This window comes from Plecotus auritus, assembly GCF_963455305.1.
Source record: "Plecotus auritus genome assembly, chromosome: 5".
Taxonomy (NCBI): Eukaryota; Metazoa; Chordata; class Mammalia; order Chiroptera; family Vespertilionidae; genus Plecotus; species Plecotus auritus.
This window is the reverse complement of record NC_137776.1, coordinates 32,610,436-32,622,913: the sequence shown is the minus strand read 5'-3', so window position 1 is coordinate 32,622,913 and position 12,478 is coordinate 32,610,436.

Sequence of the window (12,478 nt, the reverse complement as noted above, 5' to 3'; positions counted from 1 at the left end):
TCGGCGCCTCTGCCTCTCTCTCTTCTCTGAAGTCTGCGTGGGACTGAGCCTGAAAATCAGTTCTCCCTGTGGCTTGGCCTGTACCATGTGAGCCCAGAGCAGTGGGTGGCCTGCACAGAGCTAAGCCCCCTGGGAGGGTTCTCCCTGGAGTCTAGGGATCCCATGTCTGATTCCAGTGCTTCCTGAGGAGGCTGCACCCTGCCCTTGGCTTTTTAAAACACCTCTGCGTGTAGGAGGTAAAGTCTCCTTTGCTGAGTGTGTTCAAGCTGATTACTTGCTTGACCAAGTAATCAGGAGTCTGGTCTCCGCAGGCTTCTTGCGGGCAGAGCAGGTTCCATCCCAGAGAGGAGGAGAGGTGGAGGGACACGGACATGTGCCCCCTCCTACCTCCCGCTTGGAGTCAGGGGAGTGGCCTTCTTCTCCTGTGACTGCATGCCTGGACCAGGTCGCAGGAGGGCCTGCCAAGACCTGGGGGGAGGTGCTGAAGCAGGCAGAGATGTTGGAACAGCCTTCTGTGTAGCAACTCTTGTCCTGGCTCAGATGTTTCTGGTAGATAAAGTTGTCACCCTTTCCCCTGAGTATTTGCAGCCCTACTTTGAGAAGGTCCAGGAAAAATGGGTCTAGGAAAACAAGAAGATAGAAGGAGCATGGATCCCTGACACGAGGCACCAGGCCAGCCCTGCACTAACTACCCAAAGCTTTGCTGAACAGAGGAAAACAAACGTGTCTTATTTAAGCTATCACCTTGGTTGTTCAGAGACCTGTGATCAAATCTAATTCACACTATTATGGCCCCTCAGAACCGCTCATGCCATCTGCACATTTTTCTGTGGGAGGATTCTTGGGTGAGGGCCCTGAAGGGGGGCGCTGAGTTCTCTTTATAGATGGGCACAGGGTGAAAAACAAGAGAGAGGACCTGGTTGCTGGAACCTGAGTGGGAGGAGCAGCTGACATCTGTCTGGATGAGCCACATGTCTGCTGAGCAGCACTTCCTGTGCTGAGCACTCTGGTTTGAGAGGACTGAGCATCCAGTGATGTGTCCATGAGGCAGAGCTTAGGGCGGGGTCCCGGGAGCATCGGGAGGCTGGACCTGGCCCTCCGGAAAGGTGGGGGTGCTGAATGACCCACTGCTACATCTAGGGGTGCCCCTGGATAGTGGTGCACTATGGTGACCCTGCCCCCTAAGTGTCCAGGTCTTGGTCTGGACACCAAGGCCTTGTGTCTCAGCTGTCTGGGTCTGGGTCTGGAAGGCCAGGTCTCAGACCAGGCCAACTGTGGCCACACAACCACCCAGCCAGGCCTTTTGCCATCTCCACCAGAAGCGTCAAACCCAGAACATAGATCTGGGGAAAAGGCCAAAACAAGGGACAATTTTCCCTCCCTGCCCTTCATCCCGGTGTCAGGAGCCTTCAGAGCTCTGGTCTGTCCTGACTCACATTTTCTAGAACCTCTGTACTATGGAAATGTGTGTACATGTGTCTAGAGGGCAGTAATGGGTTGTGGACAGGCAATGTCCCTTTCTTGCACTTGAAAGGCTGACCTACTCTTGATCTGATCAGGGACCCCTCAGGGACCCCGTGGGAGGGGCCCTCTCTTAGGCTGCTTGGCTCCCAGCCCTCCAAAGCTCCACCCACTGCCCTCTGGGAAACCACGGGAGCTGCAGGCTCCAGCGAGGGGAGCCCATTCATTTTCTCTGCCTGCTCAGCCCTCACATGGCCTTATAGGGTAGAGGCGGCCAACAGCCAAGGCCAAGCCTGCTGGGGGAACCAGCAGGGAGGCCTCAGAGGGGCTCTCCAGTGAGGCTGGCTGGCCACCCGGCCACCCTGGATGCTGAGTCTCTATCTTCCCAGACTCCCCCTTTAATAACATGTTTTGTAATATCTTCTTTTCTATCATAAAATGAAGTTCCCAGATAATATAGCCTACTCACCCACATAATTTAAAAAAGAATCATATAATGCCCTAACTGTAACAGAAATAAAAGGAAAGCAACTTGTTACAAAATAATATATATTTCCATATAAGTGGTTGGCTAACTACCCAGGAGACATAAAAAGAAGTCTGGTGCATGCACGTGGCCTTAGGCAGTTGCTGAGCCTGGTGCAGGTTTGCTGTGGTGGCAACTGAGTAGCTCAAAATGATGATCAGCTCTTGGTAAAGTTCTGAACAAGATCAAGACCGTCCTTACCCCAGCCACACAGGAGGATGTCCAGCGTGGCAGGCTCCCACCAGGAATGCCAGTTGAGTTCCCCAATCATTGTGGAAACCCAAAATACCCCACCAGTGGTGAAATGCCTTGCTCCCAGGGATAGTTGCCCCACCCTGAGAACCTGTGCTCCAGGCTATGGGAGTGGAGGAGATACAAATGTGAGTTGACCAGGTCCAGCCCCAGGAGCTAATAACCCTGAGTGGGAAGAGGCGCAGGATGCAGAAAGGACAAACAGGTACAGTCCACAACCACCACTCGCTGCCTCTGACTTTGCTCCCTTCCCTAGTGGACATGGATGGACATGGCACCATCAGCGTCCAGCCTGAAGCTTGATATCCCTCCCTTCAATTAGACATCATCATAACCAAGTTGGGTCAATTTGGCCTAAAATGTCTCTCAAATCCATGTTCATCTTCTTCTCTTCATTGCTTCCTCCTTCTCCTTAGCTCAAGCCTCATTTCCCTGGTAGATGATTGCAATGATTTCCTCACCTTGACTCCCCTCTTTCATGCCCCCCTATTCAATCACCTCATCTTTCCCCCTGGTAAACCCCGTATGTGAGTCTGCTAGGGCTGCCATAACAAAATATCACAGGCCTTGTGGTTTAAACAACAGAAATTTATCACAATTCTAGAGGCAGGAAGTACAAGATCAAGTAGTTGGCTTACGGATAGCTGCCTTCTCCCTTGCTCTGTGTGTTGCCTGTGTCTTAATCTCCTCTTCTTGTAAGGACACCAGTCATTTCAGGTTAGGGCCCACCCATATGACTTCATTTTAACTTAACTACCTCTTGAAAGGTCCTTTCCCACATCAGTCATATTCTGAGGTACTGGAGGTTAGGACATCAACATATGAATTTTGAGGGGACACAGTTCAGCCCATACACCCCTCTGCAATGGCTCCTCTTGAGGTACTCTTTCGGTATCAAATTCAACTCTATGCAGCTTGTGTTTTAATTAAGCAAAGAAGAGAACTTATTGCTCCTGGAACTTCACAGTCTGGAGGCAGAGGCACAGCTGGACTTGGGGCTCACAGGATGCCATTTGGATCTGCCTAGAGCTCGGGTTCTTATGGGTTGGAGCCACATTCAGGCTTCACGTGGTGGAGGCTCAGCGTGAGGCCACGTCAGAAGTGGAAGAGAGAGTGGTTCTCAGTAGCTAGAACCAATGTCCCAGAATTGGGTCCCATTGCCTTGGATTGGCCTGACTTGGGCTGGGTGCTCTTCCTAGAACCAATCACGGTGGCCTTGGGACAGAATGTAGTAACTCCATTCTGGGCTGAGCTAAGAGGTCATCAGTTCCCTCAGGGAGAAATGAAAGTACAGACATCATTTACCAGAAGGAATGCAAATGGTGGCGAGGCTAAAGCATTATAGAAGTTCTCTAGAGAACGGGTGAATAAATGGATGAATGAGCTTTTCTTAGATCTTCTCTAACATGGTATAGATGTATGAGCTAAATCTAGTCATCTATAGATTTGATTTCCCAGTTTGCTCTGGTCCCATTGGCTTTCTCCTGAGATGCAATGCTTGTCCATATTTTTCATTAGCATCAGCTCCACTGCCAGAGCATGCCTTTGTCTTGAACTGGTGGTAAGAGGGACTGAGCACAGACTAAGCGGCTCTGTTAGTGGCTGGATTCGGACTGTTATTGACTCCTTGACCACATTAAAAAGAAATACATTTCTAAGCCACAAAATACATGTAAGGAAGCCTAGTTTCCCCATAAAGACCATTAAAATTACAAATATATGTTGATTAAATTATTTTAAGAAAAATGAAATTATTTTTTCCTGGGCCTCTGCTATGTTGGTTCCAGCAGGTGCTTTGTCTGCTGATGGGAATTCTGGCCCGGCTGTCCTCGCTTGACCCGGGAGCCATGGTCCTCTCGCCTTCTGCTTGCTGATGGCTGAGGTGTTACTGGGGGAAGTGAACGCAGTTCCCCTTTCAGCGCTTTCTAGAGGCTGAGGCACCCACATTCAGGCTGCGGTGGGGCAGGCCTGACTGCATGGCATCCACTCACAGGCATTGTGTGTTTGGGTAATGTGATGGTTATCAATCACCCTGAGCCACTGCAAGCCACAGTCTCAGGTTGGGGGCCAGAGGGGGGCACTTCTCAGAGTAAGTGGTGCATCCTGGCTGCCCCTGCGGGCTCTTCAGTAGGCCTACCCCAGGGCTCTGGGAAAGAGAGCAAGAAGCAGCTCATAAAATAGGTTGCTGCCAGAGTTAGACACCCCCTGAGTCCTTTTGAAAAAAATTATTGATTGCCCTAGCTTTTTGGCTCAGTGGATAGAATGCTGGCCTGTGGACTGAAGGGTCCCAGGTTTGATTCCGGTCAAGGGTACATGCATGGGTTGTGGGCTCAATCCCCAGTAGGGGAAGTGCATGAGGCAGCCGATCGATGATTCTCTCTCATCATTGATGTCTCTCTCTCTCTCTCTCTCTCTCTCTCTCTCTCTCTCTCTCTCTCTTTCTCTACCTCTCTCTATCTCTCTCTATGTCTCTCTCTCTCTCCCCTTCTCCTTTCCTCTCTGAAATCAATAAAAACATATTTTAAAAATTATTGATTTTTAGAGAGAGAAGGGAGAGGTAAACATTGATCAGCTGCCTCCTGCACCTACCCCCACTGGGGATCTTACTTCAGTATGTGCCCTGAGTGGGAATCAAACCAGTGACCTTTCAGTACATGGGACATCACTCAACTAACTGAACCACACCAGCCAGGGCCCTAAGCCCTTTTTGATGGTGAATTGCAATTGCCATGGGGAATGTAGGAGAGCCTGAAGGTAAGAAAGCCAGGAAGCCTGGTGCCATATATCACATGTACTACATAGACCTGTCCTAGGGGCCACAGCCGGACAACAATTCCACTTTCTGACATCCTTTTCATTTCTGGGGACCTCTCCTTGGAAATACATTCTGTCTCCAGGTATATTCATACTCTATTGGTAGTGAGACATCCTTCCTCTAAGGAGGGCTTTTGCTGATGGCTATGCTTTGGGGTTCTGGGGTCCTCCCTATCTCTGTATCCAGCTACTGGTAAACAGCCAGGGGACTCGTCTTCTAAAGGCAGCTTTGCATAGGACAGTGTGGTCTCTGGATCATCTGCATCAGAATCATCTGAATGCTGGCTAAACTTGATGGATTTCTGAGTTGGTCTCCAGATCTGCTGAATCATTTCCATAGTAGCTAAAATATAAACATAAGCAAAACCAAAAAGAAACAGGTTTTGTAGTCAGCATGACCTGGGTAACTATGCACACTTATCCTTCCTAAGCCCTTTCTGTAAAATGAAGATAATATTTACCTGGCAATAGAATTGTGAGGGTTAAGCATGGCAATGTGAATAAAGCGGTGAACAGAGTGCCTAGCACACAGGAGCTAAATGATTGTTTGCCACTATCCTCTGTCCATCCACCCATCTGTCCACCCTTCCATCATTCATCTATCACTTACTAAATGCCTACAATGAGCCAGGAACTGCTGCTCTAGGCACTAGGAACACAGCAGTCATTAAAAATAAACCCCTTGTTCCCATGTAGCTCACATGCTAATAGGGGGAGACAGACAATAAACAAACATATAAGTGCCATGGAGAAGAGTAAGTCAGGACCAAGGGCATCACCAGACTCCCCAAGCTAAAGCAATTATTTAATTTGAAACCAGCAGGCGTTATCAAACATTCTGCAGGCTCTTTGGGGGACACTTTGGGGCTTGCTGTTAAGGAGCTTATATTTATAGACTGGCTGAAAAAGGAAAATCCTACACACATAGGAAACCATTGGAAAACAACAAATTGCTGTGCCAGCACGTGTCATATGTGCTTGAGAGCTGCTCAGAGGATACTGGGTGCTGGCAGTGAGGTGTTAGTGAATACCCCCACCTGGCTTTTAAAAAAATATATATATGTATGTATATTGATTTTACAGAGAGGAAGGGAGAGGAATAGAGAGTTAGAAACATTGATGAGAGAGAAGCATGGATCTGCTGCCTCCTGCATGCCCCCTAGGTACATGCCCTTGACCAGAATTGAACTTGGGACCTTTCAATCCTAAGGCCGATGTTCTATCCACTGAGCCAAACTGGTCAGGGCCCCACCTGGCTTCTTATCCAGGAACAAAGGAAGGAACTTGCTTAGGCACCTGTTGCCCACCCTTATTTTGGAGAGACTAGTTCATACCCAGCATATGCAGAAAGCCTTGGATGCCTGTAAACCTCTTAAATCTTTCGAACATGAATCAGGGCTTCTGAGAGATCCTGGCACAAGTCAGAGGCTTCTTGCATCAGGTCATGGGAATACTACTTAATGGGAAATTCTTTATCTCTGTCCAACTCTTTGCCAAATCCCGGCTCTGTGTAATGCCCAAGGTCTTGAAGGCAATTACCTCCCGGATGCAATTTTATTACACATAAATAACTTTGATTTGGAAAACAGTGCACGCACCAAAGGAACTGCACAGATCCCAGCAAACAGATGGCAGATGCCATTAGGAGCAGCTGTTGTAGAAGCTGTGGGTGTTTGGAAATACTGCTTCTGTTGACAATCCCTCTCTGATATGGTTTAGGAATATGGAGGAAGACACTAACTTAGAGCAGAGTGTGGATAGAGGATAGGCAAAGAAATGGCTATTTGCCATTTGTCTGTTGCCAATTTGGATCAAACAAGGCCAGAAAAGAGGCCAGAGACCAGCTTAATGCAAAGATGAACTGAAAATATAAATGTAAAAAATGGCCTTTGATATTGAAGAGGTCACTCTTGAGTGTCCCCATGTGTGAAATGAGAGGTTAGGGCATACCATTCTGATTCAAATAAAACTTAGTGAATGCCTACTAAGTGTTAGGTTCTTAAACATAGATTATTTCAAACAATAGCACTCTCCTCTTAGGGTAGTTGTGAGGAATGAGGACATCAACATGTGTGATTCCTAGCAGTGTCCAGCACACAGTAGGCAGGTAATAATTAGCCATTATCATTTGATCCCTGCAAAAACTTTGAGGTGGACATCATTTCCTCTCTACAAATGAGGAAACCACTAAGGAACAAGTGAACTGAAGTCTACTATCTTTCTATTATGCAGCTTGGCTTAGAAGGGCCCTTAAGCTTTTAACTGTAAAAAATGAGAGGGTAGGAAAGGAACTTGAGCTCTAGGAGCAATCTAGCTAAGCACCCTCTAAGGAATTTTCTGTGGAAAGTGTAAGGGTTGTCTCATTTATGATGAAGATAAGGGGTCTGGGACAAAGCCACAAAACTTCTTTGCCCAAGCTCATTTCTTCTCATCTTATGCCAGTTAGGTTTCAGAGACACGATCTTGTCTACACACACAAAGAAAAGCCAGGGTTCCCAAAGAGTAAAACCAATTGAAAAACAGTCCTCAGCAGAAGTGTTAGTTACTGCGGAAGAGGAATAGGAAGAGACATTTAGACTCCTGAGGAAGAGGCTTGAAGACAGATGAATGAATCACCGTTTATGGACTGTTCCAATTATTCCTAGTGCTCACTTGTGGCTTTCACTGTTTTGGACAATACAGGTAGCCAATGAATATGAGATCGTACATTTTGTGCTAGGATTATAATAGTGAGCAAGACTAACTTGGGGGAAGATAGGCAAATCAACTGGGCAACAGATGATAATATGGTGACAGGAACAATCTGGAGCAATACTGGGTGCTGGGAAGGCAAAAAGACCTAGTCCAGCTCTGGTGGGGGAGTCTGGGGAGGGTTTCTTGGAGAAAGTCTCTATAAATGGAGACCTAAAGACCTAGAGGGAGAAGGTGGGAGTGAAGAGAAGAGGGTAATTCAGGCAGAGGGAATGATATGTGCAAAGGCTAGGAGATGACAATGAATTTTTGGAGGAAGTGAAAGTGGTTCTGAGCAGGAGGTGGGAGGAGAGTGAAGAAATGGGAGGCTGGAGAGGTGAGCAACAACTAAAGCCTTGAATAGCGTTGCACATATAGCAACGTATATGGGCATTATTCAACAAAGAACCACTGGGAGAGTTTAAGCAGGAGATTCATGATTTGCATTTTAAAAAGCTCAATTTTGGAGAATGGATTAAAGTGGGTCAAGTCTAAAGGGAGATAGTTAAGTGCTTGAACTAGGGGCACAAACAGTGGGGGAGGGTGGATGAACTGGGGATATTTCAGAGGAGTCAAGGGTGAATCCTGTTTCTCGTGTGGACCACCGGATGGAGGGGTTGTCATTAGCCCCAAGGAGGAGGAATAGGAGGCTGGATGTACTTTGGCTACACTGTCCATGAGGCAGCCCTAATAGGGATGCCCAGTGGTTGGATGTGCAGCCAGCTCAGATGAAGATATGGGAGGGATGTGGATTGGGAGTCATAAACAAAAAGACAGTGAATAAAAAAATAAAAAAAAGACAGTGAACGAAGGTGTGGGATGGACAAAATTGCTTGGAGATTGGGCAGAATGAGAAAACCCAAGACCAAATACTGAGAAGGCTAGAGTTAAAAAGCAGTCATAGGGAGTGGGACCTGCCAAAGAGCCCAAGAATCCCTGCACAAAGAAATCCTATATAATAAAAGGCTAATATACAAATCGACCGAATGCCAGAATGACTGGTTGCTATGATGCGCTTGATCACCAGGAGGCAGACACCAATGCAGGAGCTGCCCCCTGGTGGTCAGTGTGCTCCCACAGAGGGAGTGCCACGCAGCCAGAAGGTGGGCTCATGGCTGGCAAGTGCAGCAGTGGTGGTGGGAGCCTCTCCCACCTCAGAGGAAGCGCTAAGGACCCCTCAGGGGATGTTCGACTGCCGGCTTAGGAGAGGACTGGGAGAGGGTGCAGGCCTGGCTGAGGGATGCCCCCCTGTTCCCCAGTGCACAAATGTCGTGCACCAGGCCTCTAGTGCTCAAATAAAGCTAAATATTTACTCAAAGGAGTCAGGGACAGGAGGAAAAGATTTGTCATGAATGCCAAGAAAGAGTATTTAAAAGGCAGAGCCAGCAGTCATTTATCTGCAGACGGGTAGTAGAAAGATGATTCCAGGATTAAGTCCAATCCAAGAAATCAAACCATTTCCTTCCATTTGTGCATCCCACAAGGCTTCAATTCTGACAGTGTGCTACAATGACATCATTGGGAATAATTGCAGCCATTCTCCTTTCTTGTTCTTCTACAGAATGTGTCAATTTTAGCTCCAATCCTGTCTTCAGACATGACTTATTTCACTTTGGACTTACTTCTTGGTTAGCTCTCATTCAGTGCTATGCATCCCTAGGAAATCTAGGGGGAAAAAACCCCATCAGAGTCTCATTAATCTGATCCAAGAAGCCATTTTTCTTTTTAGCTTGCTTTTTAAAGCTAGAACCTCACGATTTAAGACCAAAATATAAATTCTAAATTGTACTGCATACCAGGAACTAGTGTTGCCTGCTCCTGAAGTTCAGTCTATTATTTTGGACTGAATTTAATAACTTTGGCCGGAGGCCAGTGAATGTACCACCTCTTTCAGACTACTCAATTTTGGACAATAACATCATTGAGACTTCTGTTTTTTAAACATTTAATATATTAAGGGAAATGTTAGAGATCACTCTGTCTGAAATGCTAGAAGCTTAAACAGGAAGGACATAACTAATTAAGTGTCTAGGAAATGAGATAATCACTTTTATAGAATCATCTGATATTGAGGAAACAAGGACTTTACAAAGGAGGGGACACAATGAAATTAACCAATGAGTGAGCCATCCTTTGGGATCAGTAACCTTTAGACCTGGACCTAACAAAGATGTAGTAGACGAATGTATTAGGGCTGATCTACCTACCCAAGAGTTTGTTTCCTCTAAAAAGTGAAAGAATCAAGGTTAAAGCAAAGAATGATTCATGTATAAATGTTAGAAACCATCTTTTATATGACTGAAGACCAAGACACAAAAACCCCACAACCAACCCCTGCCCCCCAAATCTAGCTCTTATTGCCATATCCCAGTAAATCAGAGATCCATTTCTTTTTTAAAAAATATATTTTTTATTGATTTTTTACAGAGAGAAAGGGAGAGGGACAGAGTTAGAAACATTGATGAGAGAGAAACATCGATCAGCTTCCTCCTGCACACCTCCTATTGGGGATGTGACCGCAACCAAGGTACATGCCCTTGACCGGAATCGAACCTGGGACCTTTCAGTCCACAGGCCGACGCTCTATCCCCTGAGCCAAACCGGTTAGGGCTTTTATTTTTTAAATAAATCTTTATTGTTCAGATTATTACAGGTGTTCCTCTTTTTTCCCCCCCTAGCTCCCCTCCATCTGATTCTCCACCCCACCCAATGCCCTTACCCCCCGCCACTGTCTTCATCCATAGGTGTAAGATTTTTGTCCAATCTCTTCCCGCACCCCTCACACCCCCTTCCCCCTGAGAATTGTCAGTCCACTCCCTTTCTATGTCCCTGATTCTTTTTTTTTTTTTTTAAATATATTTTATTGATATTTCACAGAGAGGAAGGGAGAGGGATAGAGAGCTAGAAACATCGATGAGAGAGAAACATCGACCAGCTTCCCCCTGCACACCTCCCACCAGGGATGTGCCCGCAACCAATGCACATGCCCTTGACCGGAATCAAACCCAGGACCCCTGAGTCCACAGGCCGACGCTCCATCCACTGAGCCAAACCGGTTTTGGCATGTCCCTGATTCTATTATATTCACCAGTCCATTCTGTTCTTCAGATTTTTTATTCACTTGATTTTTAGATTCACTTGTTGGTAGGTATGTATTTGATGTCATTTTGTTGTTCATAATTTTTATCTTTACCTTTTTCTTCTTCTTCCTCTTCTTAAAGAATACCCTTCAGCAATTCATGTAATCCTGGTTTGGTGGTGATGAACTCCTTTAGCTTTTTCTTGTCTGTGAACCTCTTTATCTGACCTTCAACTCTGATTGATAGCTTTGCTGGGTAATCTTGGTTGTAGGTTCTTGCTGTTCATCAATTTGAATATTTCTTGCCACTCCCTTCTGGCCTGCATAGTTTCTGTTGAGAAATCAGCTGACAGTCGTATGGGTACTCCCTTGTAGGTAACCAACCGTTTTTCTCTTGCTGCTTTCAAGATTCTCTTTGTCTTTTGCCCTTGGCATTTTAATTATGATATGTCTTGGTGTGGTCCTCTTTGGATTCCTCTTGTACGGGGTTCTGTGCGCTTCCTGAACTTGTAAGTCTATTTCTTTCACCAGGTAGGAAGTTTTCTGTCATTATTTCTTCTAATAGGTTTTCAATATTTTGCTCTCTTCTTCTGGCACCCCAAAAATTCGGATGTTGGTATGCTTAAAGTTGTCCTAGAGGCTCCTTACACTATCTTCATATTTTTGGATTCTTTTTTCTTTTTGTTTTTCTGGTTGGGTGTTTTTTGTTTTCTCATATTTCAGATCTTTGGTTTATTCTTGGGGTACATTGATCTACAGTTGAGTTTCTGTATATTCTTTATTTTAGACAGTGTATGCTTAATTTCTGACTGGTCCTTTTCCATTTTTTTGGCATTCTCATTAAGGTCCTTGAAGGTCTCACTAAGCTCCTTGCATCAAGTTTCTGGGCAGTTTTTAGAAGATTCTTGAGTAACCTTATAAATGTGGTTCTGAACTCTATGTCGTCCAGTAGTTTGCTTTCCTCCATTTCTTTCATTCGTGACATGTTTCTTTGTCTCCGCATTTTGCTGCTTCCCTGTGTTGATGGAGTGGCTTTGTGTGGTAGGTGACCTATAGGGGCCAGTAGCTCAGCCTCCCTAATCACCTGAGGTGGACGCTCTTGGTACACACCTTTGTGGGCTGAGTGCAAAGTCTTGGTGTAGTTAAACCTTGATTGCTGTTGGTACACTGGGAGGAATTGACCTCTAGGCCAATTGGCTGTGAGGACCCGCTGTGTCTATAATGGAAGAACTGCTGTGCTGGAGACACGCTTATGGTGCAGGACTTGTTTCAGTGGGGCTTTGGTGCTCACTGAGTCTGCCTCTTGAATGTGTCACTTATGGATGTGAGGAGTTGAAATCTGGTGTCTCACACTGACCACTAGGTACACTGGCTTCTGGATCTCCAATGGGGTGTAGGTCAGCTACTGAGGCCACCCAGCAGGAGCTACAGCGAGAACTACGGTTTTCTCCTCTTTGCTTGGGGTTTGGAGGTTTTGGAGCTGTCTGACCCGAGCTGCAAGTTTGCTAGGTTAAGCTGCGATAGGGCAGGCCATTCATATGCTAAAGCTGCTGCTTGTAGCTTGGGTGGGTTTGTAGATTGTGCAGGGCAGGGTCTCAGGGCTTCACTAGGCTAGG